Here is a 17,797-nt window from a genome sequence, read left to right as displayed (position 1 = left end):
CAAGCTACGACTTCTGCAGGGCAGGCGAAGAGTGGGGAAGGTGTTGTGAAGGCCGTGAAAACAGATCCAACATTCAGTAAGATTGTAAAATATAATCTTTAAACACATACACACACATCAGTTTACAGATTGTTATGGCTACATTCATTAGTATGTTAATGCTATATCTTCCAGACTATATACATGACCTCATGAGGCTGCTCATGGAGGTTTTTGAGGACCCAACATCATTTGAAGAGGAAATGAAGACTATCCCCATCCCTCCAGACCTTTCAGCGGAATATACACACTCCCAAGGCTGAGCTGGTTGCACGTCACGTCTCCCGCTTCAATCAAAAGGTGGTCTGAAGCCTACGAAGTCACCAGATGGGAACTGCTGCCATATCTGCTGCACCACACATGACGGGATGACGACCCGACAACTATGTCCTAAATATCCCCAACACCAGCTTACAAAGCTGCGATAGGCAAGATGCCTGAAACACCTAAGGGACAAGGAGCGGAACTTTCTGTTAAACTGTTTTCAACAATAACCTCTTATAGGCTGGGCCTATACTGGGCAGCCCCCACCTCCAAACGAAACCAACTCTTTTTGAATGGTCTGACCATGCTCAACATAAAAAAATAGTTGGCTTCGTTAGGAGGTGAGGGTGCACGGTAAGGCCCCGTCGCTCGCGGCCTTATAGTTTGTTTTTCTTTTAATGGTAAATTGATTCAAATCACATAATAATATTAATAGTATAATATTGCTTTGGTTTTGTTTAGTGGGAGCTTACAGCCAAAATGACTTACTCTTCATCTGTTGCGTGCCTCACAGGTCCATAATCATACTTGTAGATATTGTAGATATTTTGTAGACTGTATGTGTTTGTGTGCATGTTGTGTCATGCAGGTTGTGTCATGCAGGTTATTGATTCTGGCACTTGGCTCATTCATCTTGGTACCTAATAAATACAATAAGACAAAATAACTACTGTGTAAAGTGACCTTGACATCACTGAGACATGACTGCATAGGACAATACAGATTCAGGAAGCAACATCTGTTTTCCAGTCATACTTTTATTGAAAAAAAAATTTCACTGATTAGTTCTACGTAACAATGATTGCTATTGTAAACATGGCTGAGACAACAGTGAACAGGTGAGATTTCTCGTCACTGGTATTGCTGAAGAAACATCTATTCGAGTAGGGTTGTTATTTACAAAAAATGTTATCACTAACGAATTCACATAACAAACATGGTACAGTTTGCTGGAACTACAGCAAAATGGTGAGAATGATGAGATTACTCGTTTTCTATTACAAGTGGACTGATATTACTGTTGCTATATGGTAGAGATGATCTAAACATGCAATATAGTTTACTAGAAGTTAATTATAAGGTTTTGTGATGATAGTGGTAGGCTACTCATCTTCTGAGGATATATATATATATATATCCTCCGAAGATGATAGATAGATTACATGACATCGTTCTCAAACTGTAGCTTAGCCTAAAGCTCATCAGTTTTACCTTTGGGATTACTCTACAGCAGACGTTCTTCACTTCGTTGGGCATAGTGGCACTGTTACGTACAGTGTTCTGTATGTCTTACATGTTATACATGGTATAGGCCTACATGTATTGTGTTCTGTTTTGTGTAGTATGTTTGTGTTGTTGTTCTGTCTCCTCCTCCTGTTTTCATTCTCCAAGTTCTCAGATGTGCGCACCTGATCCCGATCACCAAATCACCACACCTGTTCCAGATCTCCCATCAACCATTCCCCTTTAAATAGTCCTGTGTTTGTTTGTCAAGGGGGAGTGCTTTGGTTTGAGCTGTAGCAGAGCTTTGGTTGAGCTCTGTTTGCTAGTGTTTGCTAGTGTTTGCTAGTGTTTGCTAGTGTTTGCTAGTGTTTGCTAGTGCTTGGTTTCTTTGTTGGTTTATTGTATTGTCTTTAGTTGTTACACGTTTGTTTAAACCTTACTACTTTAGTTGTTAGCAGCCTACTTTAGTTTTGTCTTTGTCTTTGTTAATTCTTTTGTTGTGCGCACAGGGTCAATAAGGACAGGTAAGATACCCTGGGGTTTACATATTTCATACACGTAGGTTTACCCGTTGTTAATACCCTAGGTTAGAGTGAGCACCACCCACTGTACTTTTTCGGTGCAAAGCACCTGTCAATGGGGGGTTGGGTTTTGTTATGTTCTTTTCTTTGGTGCCACTGACAGTCCTTGTTGATCCCTGTGTTGCCTTTTTTGTACATAAACACTTTATATTGAATTCACCTTTTGTCGTGGATTTTGTGTGACTGCACCCTCACTTGCCCAAACCTGTTGCCCTTATGTTGCGTCCTTCTCCGAGCCACCAAGGGGGCGTAACAGGCACAATTCCCACAGTTGCACCTAGGTAGTAGAGATGTTATAAGTTATAACGGTGTATTTTGATGGACAAAAGTAGTCAACAATATGCCATGTCGGGACGTAAAATGCTTGTTACGGACCCTTGAAGAGTACGAGTAGTCTACTAGCCGCAAGCTAAGTCTGAAAAGCTACGCTAAATACATGATAAATCGCGTGTTTGTATAATAGCATAAACAAAAACTTACCACTGTGAAATGTCCTGGTCCATTCTACGACTAAAATCGCGCTCGTCATTAGCGTCGTCTGCTCCATTATCGCTTTCGGGGTCCGACTCAGGCTCAAATTGGTAAGGTAGCACTGAAGCCATAGACAGAGTGACAGAGTGCCTGAAGAGACGTCAGCACCCTGTCAGCACCAAGATTCTAAATGCCTCAAAATTCTAAGCAACAGGGTGTTTCACATAGGGGTTGTAATACTCATAAAGTATGAGAAAAAAATAATGTGCTAGACAACCCTTTATTGTTTTAAATCAATTCTATGAGGTCAAACAAATTAAATAATGAACAGTAAATAGGGGCATAATAGGCCCCCTTTAAAGCAATAAGTAAACAGTGAAACATTGAACAGCAAAGGTTTTTGAATCTTAAATCTTATGTTTCATCTTTTGTCCATTTATTTGAAACGCTATAAGACAGTGCTGCCAATAACCAAAATAAATGGATGTAGAATGCCCTATCAAATAAATATGGTAAATGGTAGTAAGGCAGCAGCTTCAGCTAGCGCAATTAAACCTTTTTTTTAAACCAATTTTTAATTAAACAACATTACAGCAAGGCAGATGGTCAGCTTTTATTGGACGTGACAAGTGAACACATCTAGCACATAAACACAGAGGTAGGAAAAAACAGAGCAGTACGTTATGAGTGGAAGTTAAAAGCAGTTGTGTCCTGATTGAGATGCGTGAAACACTGTCTTATTTAATGTGATTCCTTTAAAGGAATATGATCTGGTGCCTGTGGTCAGATACGGTGCTGTGAGCAATTACAGCTTTTAATGATGACTATTTGTTAAATCACACTTCACATGCACACACATACAGACATACACACACTCACCAACCCACTCCCCCAATCACAAACAATCACCAACCTACACAAAAACACACACACGCACGCACACGCACACACACACACACACACACACACACACACACACACACACACACACACACACAAACACACTCACAGTGTTAACAGCAACAATCTTTCATCACTTGCCGGAAAAGCTGCATGGCTGTCACTTAACGCAGATGTTTTCAGAGGATAATGGCCCAACTCATCATCAACCCCCAAGGATGTGGAGTTCAAGGTATAATTTGAAAGCCCAAATTATGGAGAGACAGTAACAAGAAATGGGCCGGCGCCCCCAGCAGCCCCGGCCAGCATAATGTCATCGTGATTGTATTGTGCTAGTTTTTACCAAACTGGTTCTTCTGAAAGATTATAGTCACACCGTCGGTTGGTATTGGTATTCCTAGAGTCCCTATAGAAGTGAAGAACTCAAAGTAAAGAATGTCAGGAAGTAAATTATTTACATCATCTACATTTGATTGATTTGTAACATGAAGCTGCTTTACACGTATACAATATACTTCAGCATTGATATATTAGCTTGCAAACAGTCATGTATAGTTCTACTATAGGTCCCTTCATGGCACTACTGCACAGATATCAGTTTACACTCTGTCCAAGTGAGAAATTGTGTGGCACCCATTATTCATCAGTTGAACTCTATTAGTTTTAATTTTCCACCTACTTCTGATTGAAAAAATGCTTTGAACTCCTTTAAATGTTTATCATAGACGTGTGACAGTGACAAGGCAAAGACCACTTCTTATAATTAATTCCCTAAAATAAATTACTTAACTTAAGATTTCTCTTTTTTTATTATACACCCACGCGTCCATGTTAACTCACTCTCTCGTACACACTTACACACACAGACACACATACACTGACATACACACACACTCACTCACACACACACACACACACACACACACACACACACACACACACACACACACACACACACACACACATTCCATCTGTTCTACTCAAGCAGATGGCCCAAGGCCTAATGTCAGCCTGTCTCTCTGACTTACGAACCGTTCCACACGAGCAATATCTGTTGATGTTGAGTTCAGCCGGAATCCGGCCCACTAAAATTAGATATGAACAAAATGTAGATGTCATACCATGAGCCCAACGGAGGAGATACTTGTGTAATTTATGAAGCTATAGTTTGCTCAATAACTTCCTGACCGAACTGGTCTGTGATGAAATATTTAACGTGACAAAACAACAGTTGAGGTCCAGAATTCATTCCTGTACCTTTTAAAAGTTTTATGTTCCAAGCATTAGTATATTATTTTTCTGCCAAGAGGAAAAAAGAAATCCAGGCAGACAGGAAAATGAGCTGACATTTGATAAGTTTGAAGATGAAACGACCCACTGAACAATAGTTATCAAAATAACACCAAAGGGAATTTGATAAGAAGGTTTAAACTCCAGATAAAAGAGAGTATAGTAACACCTGTCATGTATACTGAAATTTTCCCTAATGAACCAGGGTGGAAAAAAGAAGTCTGTTGGCACACAAGTAGTTCAAAGTAAATATGGGATTCCATGTATTCAAGAGTTGTGATTAGTGTGGTGCAGATACACATTATGAATACAGTCGTCTTGAAGGTTGAATTTAAACAGGGCAAGTTTGACATTCCTTTAAATTTGTAATTATTGAAACATATCGATGCAATTGACATTGAATATACAGTACGTTCAATTAATTAGAGACCCTTGGTCTATAATTAAGAGGCATCGTCGTAGGACGATCACAGGGGTTGCTCCTAACACTAATTATCTTTCTGCTTCGTTCATGCATAAGACGTACAAACATAGACGCCGTATTGGCCTTTTGACCCTGCGTCAACATCGCCGCCATGTTGGAGTGGCAAAGATTTGTCAACCTTTGTCGTTTTACCCTTTATATGATCTACTTAAAAAATTATTGTATGAAATATATTTTATATAATTTTATATGAATATAAAAATGACTCATTGAAATTGGTTGATAAATGTAAACCACATTGAAACCCAGCTCCCTTGTTTATTTGTATTTAATAGCGACCAGCCTTCGCCTCTCCAATATGTTTGCAATGTAACATTTGTTTTTTGTTTAGTCAAGCAAGGTTTTTTCGTGTTTTCCGGGATCAAAACAATCATACTATTTTACATACTACTATAAATCATATTATTAGCATGTGGAACTATGTTGTATCTTTACGAAGTTACCGTACGTATTAGAGTTCCCAAATAAATCTGATTGTAGGCCTACTTATTTTTTAAATTAGAAAGCTATTGGATATCCAACAGATTTCCACTCTCTGAATCACAGCGATGAGAACGAAGAACCGTTCTTCGTTCTTCGCGCCAACTTGGGGAACTGAAGGCTCGACCACGGGTATGTGTCTGTGTGTCTAGCGGTGTGTAACTACAGAGGAGACGGTCTGGCAGCAGCACTCCAATCTGAGAGCCATCATTTGGTCAGTATTTCTACACAATAGGTGAATTACAAAGTACTCACTAGACAATAGCATCACTGAAATGCAATTATACTGGAAACGTCTCACGCTTCAATATGTTCCCAATGGATTCAAATCTCGGTTTAGAAGTGTATCCCACACATTTTTGGTATTTCTGGCGTCCTTAATACTGATTTGTGAACGCCTGATTGATTCTATTAATGAATTTGGCCAGCCGTCTTCCCTGCGGGGAATAGCCAACAACGATTCTTCCTCCCGCACATGTTTTGATTCAGAGCGTGCACGGGGAAGAGGGGCTATTCACAGACGGCCCATCGTCAGTGTGTTGGTGAGAGAGAGAGACAGAGAGACAGAGAGAGAGAGAGAGAGAGAGAGAGAGAGAGAGAGAGAGAGAGAGAGAGAGAGAGAGAGAGAGAGAGAGAGAGAGAGAGAGAGAGAGAGAGAGAGAGAGAGAGAGAGAGAGAGAGAGAGAGAGAGACAGAGAGAGAGACAGAGACAGAGAGACAGAGAGAGAGAGAGAGAGAGAGAGAGAGAGAGATGGAGAGAGAGAATCAATGTATTACACGCAGCTCTGCAACCAAGTACGATTTTACCCATTTTAATGATATATTCTGTTTTTGGCCAACACTATCGTCTGAACATGGGGTCATTCTCTCGGACAAATACATATACCTATATTTTTAATTTATCCGCCTGAGTCAAGTCTGCCCATGGGAAACACTGCATTATCTTGTAGGCTGGCATGAGCCACTTGTCTAAGTATCCAATGGTAGTAAGCTTGATTTAAATATTATTTCAATAAGTTCTGAGGTGGGTAGAGGGCACAAGACGCCATTGACACGCAACCAAATGTAATGGGCCGTTACCTTTGAAAATATATAACATAGGTTGATTTTGCTATAGTTGAATGTGGAAATGTATAAATTGACTTGATTCCAACGATATGTATACGTCTGTTTGCATGTACAGTACATGTGCATGTGTTTGCATGTGCATATGTATGCTTACTCATACATATGCATCTGTACATGTGGAAGAAACACTGACAACATTGGTCCTATTAGCATGTGTGGGAAGTTACATGCAGACGTGTATGTGTCATTTTGGGGGGCGATTATGAGAGAGAGATAGAGCGAGAGAAAGAAAGAGAGAGAGAGATTTAAAGTGTGAAAGAAAGACACAGGCGACGGGCGAGAAGGAGAAACTTTACAATAATCATACCAGGGAATTGGGCTGTATCACCGGTGTTACGGGAAATGAAGTCCCCCACCGTCAGCTGGTTCCAGGCGGTGGAATGATAGATGAAAAGGAGAAAGAACAGTAGTCAATTACAGCGGTGCATGATTAACCTCAACTAATTAAGACCTCTGGGTAATGGGGGGGAGAGGAAACTGAAGCCATTTTTCTCTTCTCACACCGGGAACTCCCATGGCAGCGAGGCTCCTCAGCCTGCCTTTCTTCATAATATCCCACTTCAACCAAGCTGAACAACTGCCATTTCCAATTAAATTGCCCACTTTACAGAATGTGTTTATTTGTATGTATCTGTATGTTTGTTGGTTTTGTGGACGTTTGTGTTTTTGTGTGTGTGTATGTGTGTGTGTGTGTGTGTGTGTGTGTGTGTGTGTGTGTGTGTGTGTGTGTGTGTGTGTGTGTGTGTGTGTGTGTGTGTGTGTGTGTGTGTGTGCATGCTTGTCTTGTCTGCTTGATATAGCTTTTTGTCTATATTTTTGAGGTGTTTATCGATCGTCTCGTGAATTGAAAAGTATAGGTTTTACTTCAAGCACAGGCTGAATAGTAATGATAATAATATGATATAATAATGAAGCACAAAGGATATTTGAAATGGTAGAACAGCACCAAGTTCATACATCTTAGATGCATCTCTGTCAAACTGTACAACATCTAGATATTTGTTTAATCCCTTTAAAAAAAGATCACTGCTTTGCAGTCTCTCACTTCAGCCACTTCAAAGGAGAATTTCGAGATGCACTCTGTGATACGCCTACATGTTGGATTTGTATGATTCAAGGCTTGCTTCTCTAACACTATTGATCAGCTGTTACTCAGCTTATTATTGATCCTGTTGCGCTTGCTGGCTGACACATCCTGGTTCAACTCAGAATACTTATTTTTTAAATCAAATAAAAAAGTAAGAATCCAAAGACAGCTTTATTTACTTTATTTTTTATATTTTTATAAGGCCTCACACTCATCGCAAGCCTACCCCAACATACTCCATGATGATGAATTTCTGCTTTCTGCTTTGCTACTTGAGACGAGAAATTGTCGAGAATGATTCTTGAAGGACTTTTTTAATAAATAGCAAATACCATGTAGTGTCTCCATCACCCACAATTCCGCAGACACAACCATTGTTTGCTATTAAGTAAAAGTTCAACCAGTGGTCACGGTCACATGCCTGAAGAGATATATATCGGATACAGAGAAACACAGAGGGTAAAAAAAATTAAACTTGATTTGTGTTCTTATTTCTGTGTAGAACTAGGTAATATGTAGGATTTTTCTCTTGAGTGCATCAAAACTTTCACCAAGATGTTGTCGTTTAAGCTGTGCTAAGGGAAAAAATTGTCAGAGGTTCAATTTCCTGTGAGCATCTTGTGATTGAAAAGAACATGAAACAAGCCACACAAAGAAAACACACACATCAGATTGACCACTTACTGTCATGCTAATTGCAGTAATGCACTCCATCACTGTGATGACAAAGCTGTAACGCCATTTGTCAGTTGAAGAACGTCAGCAGGGCAGAGTGAGACAGAGAGTGAGAGCGAGACAGCGAGAGAGCGAGCAAGAGAGAGAGAGAGTTGTTTGGAAGTGAGATAAGACATCAAAAATCTCCACTCCTCTCAGATCAGTGCGTACTAAATAGATTAAGAGACGCTGGGTGCTGTGCGGCCATCGGAGCAAGAGAACATATTTACATGAAATATGCAAAGTAGGACAAAGGCAGTGTTGTGAGGCCGCCACTGTTTTTAAAGGAGCTCGGGAAATTACAAACAAACGTACAAATGTGCTTCCTTCCATCTGTTCTTGGAAGATTCTATTAATGGTCTCTCTGAAGGGCTGGTGGTGAAGGTAAAGGTGGGGGAAGTGGTGGTGAAGTTTGTGGTAGTGGGGCTGAAGGCGGAGGTGGTGGTGGTAGTGGCCCGGGTGGTAGTGGTAGTTGTAGTGGTGGTGAAGATGGAGGGGGTCTTGGTTTTTTGTAGTGGTGGTGAAGGTGGTGAGGGTGGAGGTGGTAGTGGTGATGGTGAAGGTGGAGGAGGTGGCGGTGGGGGGAAGTGGCGGTGGCGATGGGGGTGTGAGAGGGCGGAGGTTTCTTGTATCTTCAGACATCTTCACGAATAAGCCTTTTAGCACGGGGGAGGAGGACTGGAGCTGGGAGGCGGGGTCGCTGGACGGCGGGGGAGTCTCTAATGAGACATTATCGATGCACGCTCCGTCGTCGCGGGTGACGTGGGTGCAGGCGGCTTTGAAGTTCTGTCAGCGATACTCTGCGCTCATCAATTCACCAGAAATCAAAAAAGAAAAGCTCATCATTTGCAGAGGCTCCCCCTCGGTCCAATCCTACTGCATTCTGGGAAATGGGGATTTTTCTCCCCCCTTCTGCTTTGCTGTTTGGTAGTGGCTGCTTAAGGGGCCCCTCGAGAATCCAAAGCGCTGACATCAGCAAACGCACACCCTCCGTTCACCACGACCAGCCCCAGTGCATTTTCTTTAGGATAAATAAATAAATCATTAGTTTGTTTACCGGGAGAGGCTCCCCCCATCCTGCATGGGAATGCGATTTATTCCGTCACACAGGTTCATCTGGTCAGAAGTAGAAGGGAGCTACCAGCCTTGCAAAGTTTACTTTTTAATTAGAACATGCCTGCCAGTGATTCCTGTTCCTCTGATCATGCCTAATGTCACAAGTCAGAGCATGCAGCAGCTATCAATATGAATGATTCATGGGGAGTAGAGACGGGATCTGAGGTGTGTCGAAAAACTGCAGCGCAAAAAAAACAAAAAAAACAAAATACAAGACGTCTCCTTTCAGTGAATGGAAAGGCCAGCTCCCCTTTCCCCAACTTTCTTTTTCAATCTATTTTTCAACCTCTTTTTGTCAGACTGCAACGTCGTCTTCGTCACTCACACTGCGGAGCGAAGTGAGGACCTGCCAGTGGAGTCACCACATCTCTACTAATGATAAGAAATCCTTGACATTACATTATCATCGACGCTGCTTTAGTTTCCCCTCCCCCTCCCCCCTCTGAAATCTACAGCTCACAGAGCTGTTCTTTGACTCTCCTAATGAAGTCATTTCCTATTCAGAATGTGTCCGTGCTCCAAATGTCATCGGTTTAATTGTTTCTCCTCACTGTCTAATGTCCCATTTCCATGTTTGAACGGCAGCTTTCAGAGCGGAATTTTCCAAAGGATGTCAGTAGGTTAGGCTTAATTAGAGAGGAAGTAGGGGGGACCTATCAGACGCCGCCGCCGTCGCCGACGCCACGCTGATAGTCATCAGTCATCACAGATACCCAGCCACTCACATTATGGACCGAATCAAATAAAGAGGAAATCAGATTAAACCAAATAGAGGCATTGATGTAATACTCTTTAACAGTCTAAAATAATAGTTTTAGAATGCATGCATACATTGGGGTACTTTGCAGCCGTATTCAGCCCGGGCTGCTTGAATAACGACAGGAATGGAGATTTTAATTTAGGAAAGAATGAGACATGGTTGGCGCTGTTGAATGAATGGCAAATATTCATTTTTGAGATTTAATTGTAATACATCATTTAGATTAAATTTTTTACCCAACTTAGTTCCATAACTCTATTAACCACACAGCTTTCTCTCCATGTCCTGTAACCGGATATTTGACATTAGAGATCAAGGGGCCATGACCCTTTATACTTCCTGTACGCAGGTCTATGGCACGGACACATCCGATGGGTTCCAGTTTATTCCAATTCCAATAACAGGGTCACAAAACACAGGCACACACACACACTACATTCCATTTGTGCAATTGGAGATCTCCAATTAGATTAACATGGGATCCCGGGCACATCCAGGACTCTAGGCAGACCTGACCTGAGAGAGAAAGTGAACAACACTGTGTGGCTTGGAATGGCTGTTTCCCATCTGTTTTCACTATGCTTCCTTACCACTCATTATAGTAAATTATTAATCATAGTGCAAATTGATAAAATAAACAATAACAACACATTTTGGTTATTTGCCTGTGGGTCTGATTTTCCCTTTGCTTGAACATTAATCCCAGGGGTAAATTGTGAAACATATAGTTGCCGGGCAAGGTCTGTTGCACACACAAGTTAGTAGGTTTTCTCTGAGTAACTCTTCAAAGGTTTTAGGATAAAACTTTTAATAATGAGACAAACTGCTTTTGTTACTTCCAATGTTTTCCTAGATGTGGTTATTGTTGTCCCCCTCTTGTTATTTAATTTTGTGCTGTAATAACTATATTGGATTTTTGTTCCAAGTCAGTTCTGGAGATAAGGGATTAATATTGGGGGGAAGACTCGAGTATTCAAAGCCGAAAGTGTTGCCATGTACACTAATCAATTCTCTAATTATAGATTGTTTGAGTTTTTCTATCTAAGTTGTTATCATATATTTGTGCCTCCCAGTATTGTTATTATTACAATTTAGTCAATTTGTATTTATCTACATTTAATCTGATGAAATACATTTAATTGGATCACAACTCGTTTCAAATATATACAATTTAATTTCGATATAATGAATAAACAACCATTAAAAAGTTTACCAATATATTAATAAATAAACATAAATATAAATGTTGGTTCCTTAAATTTTCCCATACAGCCAGTGTATTAAACCTGGCAGGTCCGAAAAATGAGAAATTCTTTGTTACCCTAAAGCAGGCTGTCATGGCTGGGGAGAGCTCACCAGTACCCTGTCACCTGTCACTGGACAGCGAGTGGTGTGCCACTTTCACCTCCACCGGCGAGAGGAGGGGGAGAGTCTGGTAGCTATGACGCCTCTGAAGAGAGAGAGAGAGAGAGAAAGATAGAGAGAGAGAGAGAGAGAGAGAGAGAGAGAGAGAGGGAGAGAGGGAGAGAGAAGAGATAGCGAGAGAGAGAGAGAGAGAGAGAGAGAGAGAGAGAGAGAGAGAGAGAGAGAACATATTCTAATGAATATTTAATAACTGCTTCGTTAGGACTGTATGTAATTACCACCTTTTCCTCCATAATGCTCCACTAGCCCTCGACGAGCGGTAACGATGCAAGCAGGAGACACCAATGGCGGAAGCTTGTTTTCCCGCCTTCCCAGCAACAACAAATTAATGTTAATGGTTTCAAGCCCATTTGGAGGGATGGTGCTCATAGCTTCTAACACACTCATGTATGTGTGAGAGACCGCTTTTTTTAAGACAAATAGATAAAAACTAAAACAAAACGTAACAGTACCCAAATGAAAACTGCAAAATAAAAAACCAGAGGCCAGCGAAGTGATTCTTTGCCGCTGCTCTTTCAAAGCCATGTGGAATTTGAACATGATTTCTCCAATTCTGTTTCTCTTTCCTCACTTCAATGGCTTCCAGAGTTTGCCTGTGGTACTGGCATTTGAAGAGACTGGGAGGGAGACCAGGGGATTATATTCCCGGGCTGAATATAACCCCAAGGAAGTTTTCTGGTCTTAAGAAGTGATAAACAACTTGGGAAAAAACTTGGGAGTTCACTATTTGAAACGGAACCCTCATTAGATCCCGAGCTTTTCTGCTCATGGCTTTAATCAAATCTGGCCAGCCTGCCGACGGGCCATCTAGTAAAACAATTGTCAAATGTCAATTGCCATGACAATCACCATTGAAGCAATATTCAATAACTGCAAGTGTCTGTCAAATTGTGATCCGTTATCATATTTGGAATGATTGACTGATCCTGTTTTGTTTCTGTTTTGATTTGGTGATTTTGTTAAGGAATGGGTACTCATCATTTTGAGTGACTGGTTTCTTGAGTACAAATGGATTTATTCCAAATAAATACTATGCCTCTGTAGCATCACAGTATGCTTGCCTAGCAGTCCAAGTTATTCTGCTAGCGCGTGTGTGTGTGTATGTAACGTTGTACACGCATGTGCGTTGCTTTGCGCAAATGTGTGTGTGTGTGTGTGTGTGTGTGTGTGTGTGCGCACGTGTGTGTGTGTGCGTAAGGGGTTGTTGTGTGTGAGTGCATGCACACGTGTGCGTCGTCATGAATGCATGCATATGTGAGTGCATGGGAGCGCATGAATGCATGCATGACTGTGAGTGAAGTGCACAGCCGAGGCGGAGGAACGACACCAAGCAATCCTAAACACCCGCGAGGGTGTGATGGCGTCCGCCCTCCGCTCCCCCCCCCCTCCCTCCCAGAGGAAATACCAAGAGGTCAGAGGTCAGAGGCGGGAGAGCGGAGCGACTCACTATCTTCAGAATCATTCCATTTGATCCGGGGACCCAATGTGCATTACCAGTAATTCAGTATCAAGCGCGCGGTGTGGTGACATTTACACAGCACCTACGCCTGCCTCTCCATATAGTCTCGGGGCTCTGCTGCTCACACACCAACACTGCGCTGGGAGTGTCAGCCACCATGTGCAAGGATACACATGTCAGCGCAAATGTGGTCATCACACAAGTACGTGCCGTGCATACACACACAGGCACAGGCACAGGCACACACACACACACACACACGCACGCACGCACACACACACACACACACACACACGCACACCACACACACACACACACACACACGCACACACACGCACACACACACACACACGCGCACACACACACACACACACACACACAGGCAGAAAGCAAACTGAAATGGACACACACACACGCACAGCAATGTCAAACACACACACCAACGCACACACACACACACACACACAACACACACAACACCACACACACACACACACACACACACCACACACACAGCAATGTCAAACACACACACACACACACACACTTATCCAGCAATGTCAAACACACACACGCACACACACACACACACACACACACACACACACACACACACACACACACACACACACACACACACACACACCCAGCACAGTCAAACACAGACTCCTAGACAGACATACACACAGACACACACATGCACATGCAAAACACTTGGCATTTATGCAGGGGAACTCACACTTTGTATACACCGGGGGGATAGAAGGATAAAGAACTTGCTTTGATCCTTCTGTTATCAGATTCAGGAAGTCTAATTATGGCGGAGGCAGTTAGGACCCACTCATTTGAAGATAAATGTTAACCCACCTGCGTGGCTGAATCCATTATGATCTTTATCTCAATGGCTCAGGGAAAATGCTTCATTAAGGCTCATTACAATCATGCGATGCGTTAAGCCATAATTAGTTTACCGTTGTGATTTGTCAGATTGACTCTGAGACATAAACATAGCTCAGCTCTCAAAGGGGGCAGGGGAGAAAGATGAAGACCAGAGTTATGGCTCGGACCAAGTCTGTGTATAGCACTGTAATATTGATAAATAATTGTTTTGGATTTGTGTATTTGTGCCCAGCTCCCATACTGCAATCCAGCTACAACACAGCCAATAATAAGGCTGGCTGCTTACACTCATGTTGGACCAATTTAGACAATTCAGACCTAAACATATTGTTGCTACAACTCAACCTGTGATAATATAATGGTAAAACAAGAAGATACATCTGATTAATAAGAGTTATCCTTTCAAAAAACACATTTGAATCCGTTATAATTATTGGGAACATAATATGGGGGTATTTGACCCCTGAGAAGCCGTCTCTACCCAGGGTCCCCCCACGCTGAGGGGACATAACAACCAGCCATTATGCACATGGGATCCTGTCAAGTACCACTTAACGAAGAGTCGAAGAGAAAGAAGTCAGAACAAAAAACTCCCATTTTGATGACTACGGCGAAAAGGGGGTGCAGCAGGGGGTTTATTTCTGCATGAAGGTTCTTGTTGGATTTGAGGGGGACATAATTGTGACGGCTGGAGCGTATGGATATTACAGAGAGCGGAGGAGAGTCTCAGGCGGACACAGAAGCAGCTCTGGTGGAGGGTAAATGGCAGTGAATGAGTGACACTCTGCCGAATCTATTTTAGAGAGGGAGAGAGACCAAGTGAGAGAGCGACCTAGAGAGGGAGAGAGACCTAGAGAGAGAGAGAGAGAGAGAGAGAGAGAGAGAGAGAGAGAGAGAGAGAGAGAGAGAGAAAGAGAGAGAGAGAGAGAGAGAGAGAGAGAGAGAGAGAGAGAGAGAGAGAGAGAGAAGAATGCCAGAGAGAGAATGACTATTGTAATTGGCTTGGATCCACATTGAATTTGTTGTACTTTTACACAGCACAGGAGAAGTGCAATACAATGGGATACCTTAAGATTCCCTGTCACGGTATGCAGCATTTATTGTGCTATGGCCTACCCCAAGGCCAGGCATATAACACCCAAAAAGCAAGAAGTTTGCTTGCACATAAGAAAGACCTTTGACTTTATCCTAGACAGGAGGGAATGATTACCAAAAATACAAAAAACAAAGGAAATTATGATGACTTGCACTGGCATAGTCAGGCAACCAAGGAATGGGAACAAACATACAAAAAAGAACATGAATATTAATGACCAAATGGAGTTTGTGTTTTCTCTCATCTCATGGCTTAGTGGATCCTCCAACTAATCAATGGCTCCTGAACTCTGCTCCTGATGAGGAGGGCTGGCTCCTCATGTTGACTCCTCTATACTCCTCCTCATGAGGAGGGCTGGCTCCTCATGTTGACTCCTCAACAGTAAGACACTGGCTGAGAGCTCTCAACCAACATAGCACTTCCACAAAGATTTGGTTATTTTCTATACATAAATATATTTAATATATATTCTTAATTTAGATGTTATTTTTTTTATTATTATTATATAAAAAAAGTTCTGCCAACCCAGCACCTTCATGACTCTCCCTGAGGGTAAAATGCCTAATTTGTTGCCATTCACTTTCAGGAGATGGATCAAAGAACTGTTAAACTGTACTGAGGGCTGAATGAGAAGAGAGAGAGAGAGAGAGAGAGAGAGAGAGAGAGAGAGATTTTCCCTCCCAAATGACCCAAAATTTGGTTTGACTCCTTCATACTGCCCGCCCTTACGCCCCGTGCCCACTACCTCCGTCAGTTGTCCGTTGCCCATTGACTTTGAATGGGGACGGTCGCGCAATGCATTGTGGATCCGTCCGTTGACTTGGAGCGTTCGCCACCGTCAAAAAGTTGAAAAATGTTTAACTTTTTCGGCAGCGACGGTTCCGTCATCCAATCAGATCGCGTATGCAAATTTAAGCACTGTGACGCGACTCGGGCTCTGACGATACTGGAAAGCGGGAAAGCGGGTCTTCTTGCCTCGCAACAAGCAGGAAGAAGCGGGAAGAACCCGGCGAAGCGATTTGATTGGCTGACGGTTGCCTCTGCAAAGACTACTCCCCCATCCGTCAGCCACGCCTTCCCACGTCCGTTGACTGACGGTGCAGTGGGCACGAGGCGTTATGGTGCTATTTTGATGGCAGCGTTATGGCCGATTTATGCGAAAATATGATTATGCTCAGAGGCCGCCGTTGTTCAATCAATAGAGAGAGAGAGAGAGAGAGAGAGAGAGAGAGAGGGGGAGGAGAGACAGAGAGAGGGAAGTAAGAGAGAGCGAGAGAGAGAGAGAGAGAGAGAGAGAGAGAGAGGAGAGAGAGAGAGGAGAGAGAGAGAGAGAGAGAGAGAGAGAGAGGGAGGGAGAGACAGAGAGAGGGAAGTAAGAGAGAGCGAGAGAGAGAGAGAGAGAGAGAGAGAGAGAGAGAGAGAGAGAGAGAGAGAGAGAGAGAGAGAGAGAGAGAGGGGAGGGGGAGAGAGAGAGAGAGAGAGAGAGAGAGAGAGAGAGAGAGAGAGAGAGAGGGTGAGAGAGAGAGAGAGAGAGAGAGAGAGAGAGAGAGAGAGAGAGAGAGAGAGAGAGAGAGAGAGAGAGAGGTGCTGAGCCCTGAAGCAACAGAGACTTACATTCTGGGTTCCTACCTCCATGCATATTTGAGTGTGTGTTTGTAAGTGAGTGAGTGTGAATGGGAGTGTGAGTGTGTGTATACGTACGTATCTGTGTGTGTGTGTGTGTGTGTGTGTGTGTGTGTGTGTGTGTGTGTGTGTGTGTGTGTGTGTGTGTGTGTGTGTGTGTGTTTGTGTGTGTGTCTGTGGGTGAATGTGTGTGTTTTGTGTGTGTGTGTGTGTGTGTGTGTGTGTGTGTGTGTGTGTGTGTGTGTGTGTGTGTGTGTGTGTGTGTGTGTGTGTGTGTGTGTGTGTGTGTGTGTGAATGTGTACGTGTCTGTGCTTGAAAGTGTGTGTGCATGTGTGTGTGTGTGTGCGTGTGTGTCTGGGGGTACTCTGGAGAAACACTTCCTCACAAAAGCGGGTCAAGCCGTTTTGCTTCATGGTAAGCGGTGGTAAGCAAGCAGCCAAGCCCGGCTGAGATGCCAATAGGCGCTAGAACTCCAGTGTTTACCAAGATGAGGATACAGATGGCTGCTTCGTTTACCCTTCTCAAACGCTAAAGGATTATGACCACAAAAGAGCTTTGGCAGGGAAGGACATTTTTCACATCTTTCCCCAATCTCGCGCGTGCTCCCAGGCAACTCGGTCCGAAGACAATTGCTCTCTTCTTTTTTTCCCCCCCTCCTGTGACCCCAATCTACTGCCATCAGCGGTTTTCCTCTGGTGTTCTAATTGTCTCGCACACACAGAAAAAACAAGGGGAAAGCTTTTGTTTCAGCTAAT

Source organism: Gadus chalcogrammus, chromosome 16 (assembly GCF_026213295.1).
Source record: "Gadus chalcogrammus isolate NIFS_2021 chromosome 16, NIFS_Gcha_1.0, whole genome shotgun sequence".
NCBI classification, from domain to species: Eukaryota; Metazoa; Chordata; class Actinopteri; order Gadiformes; family Gadidae; genus Gadus; species Gadus chalcogrammus.
The sequence above is the reverse complement of the archived record's forward strand: the minus strand, read 5'-3'. Positions refer to the sequence as shown.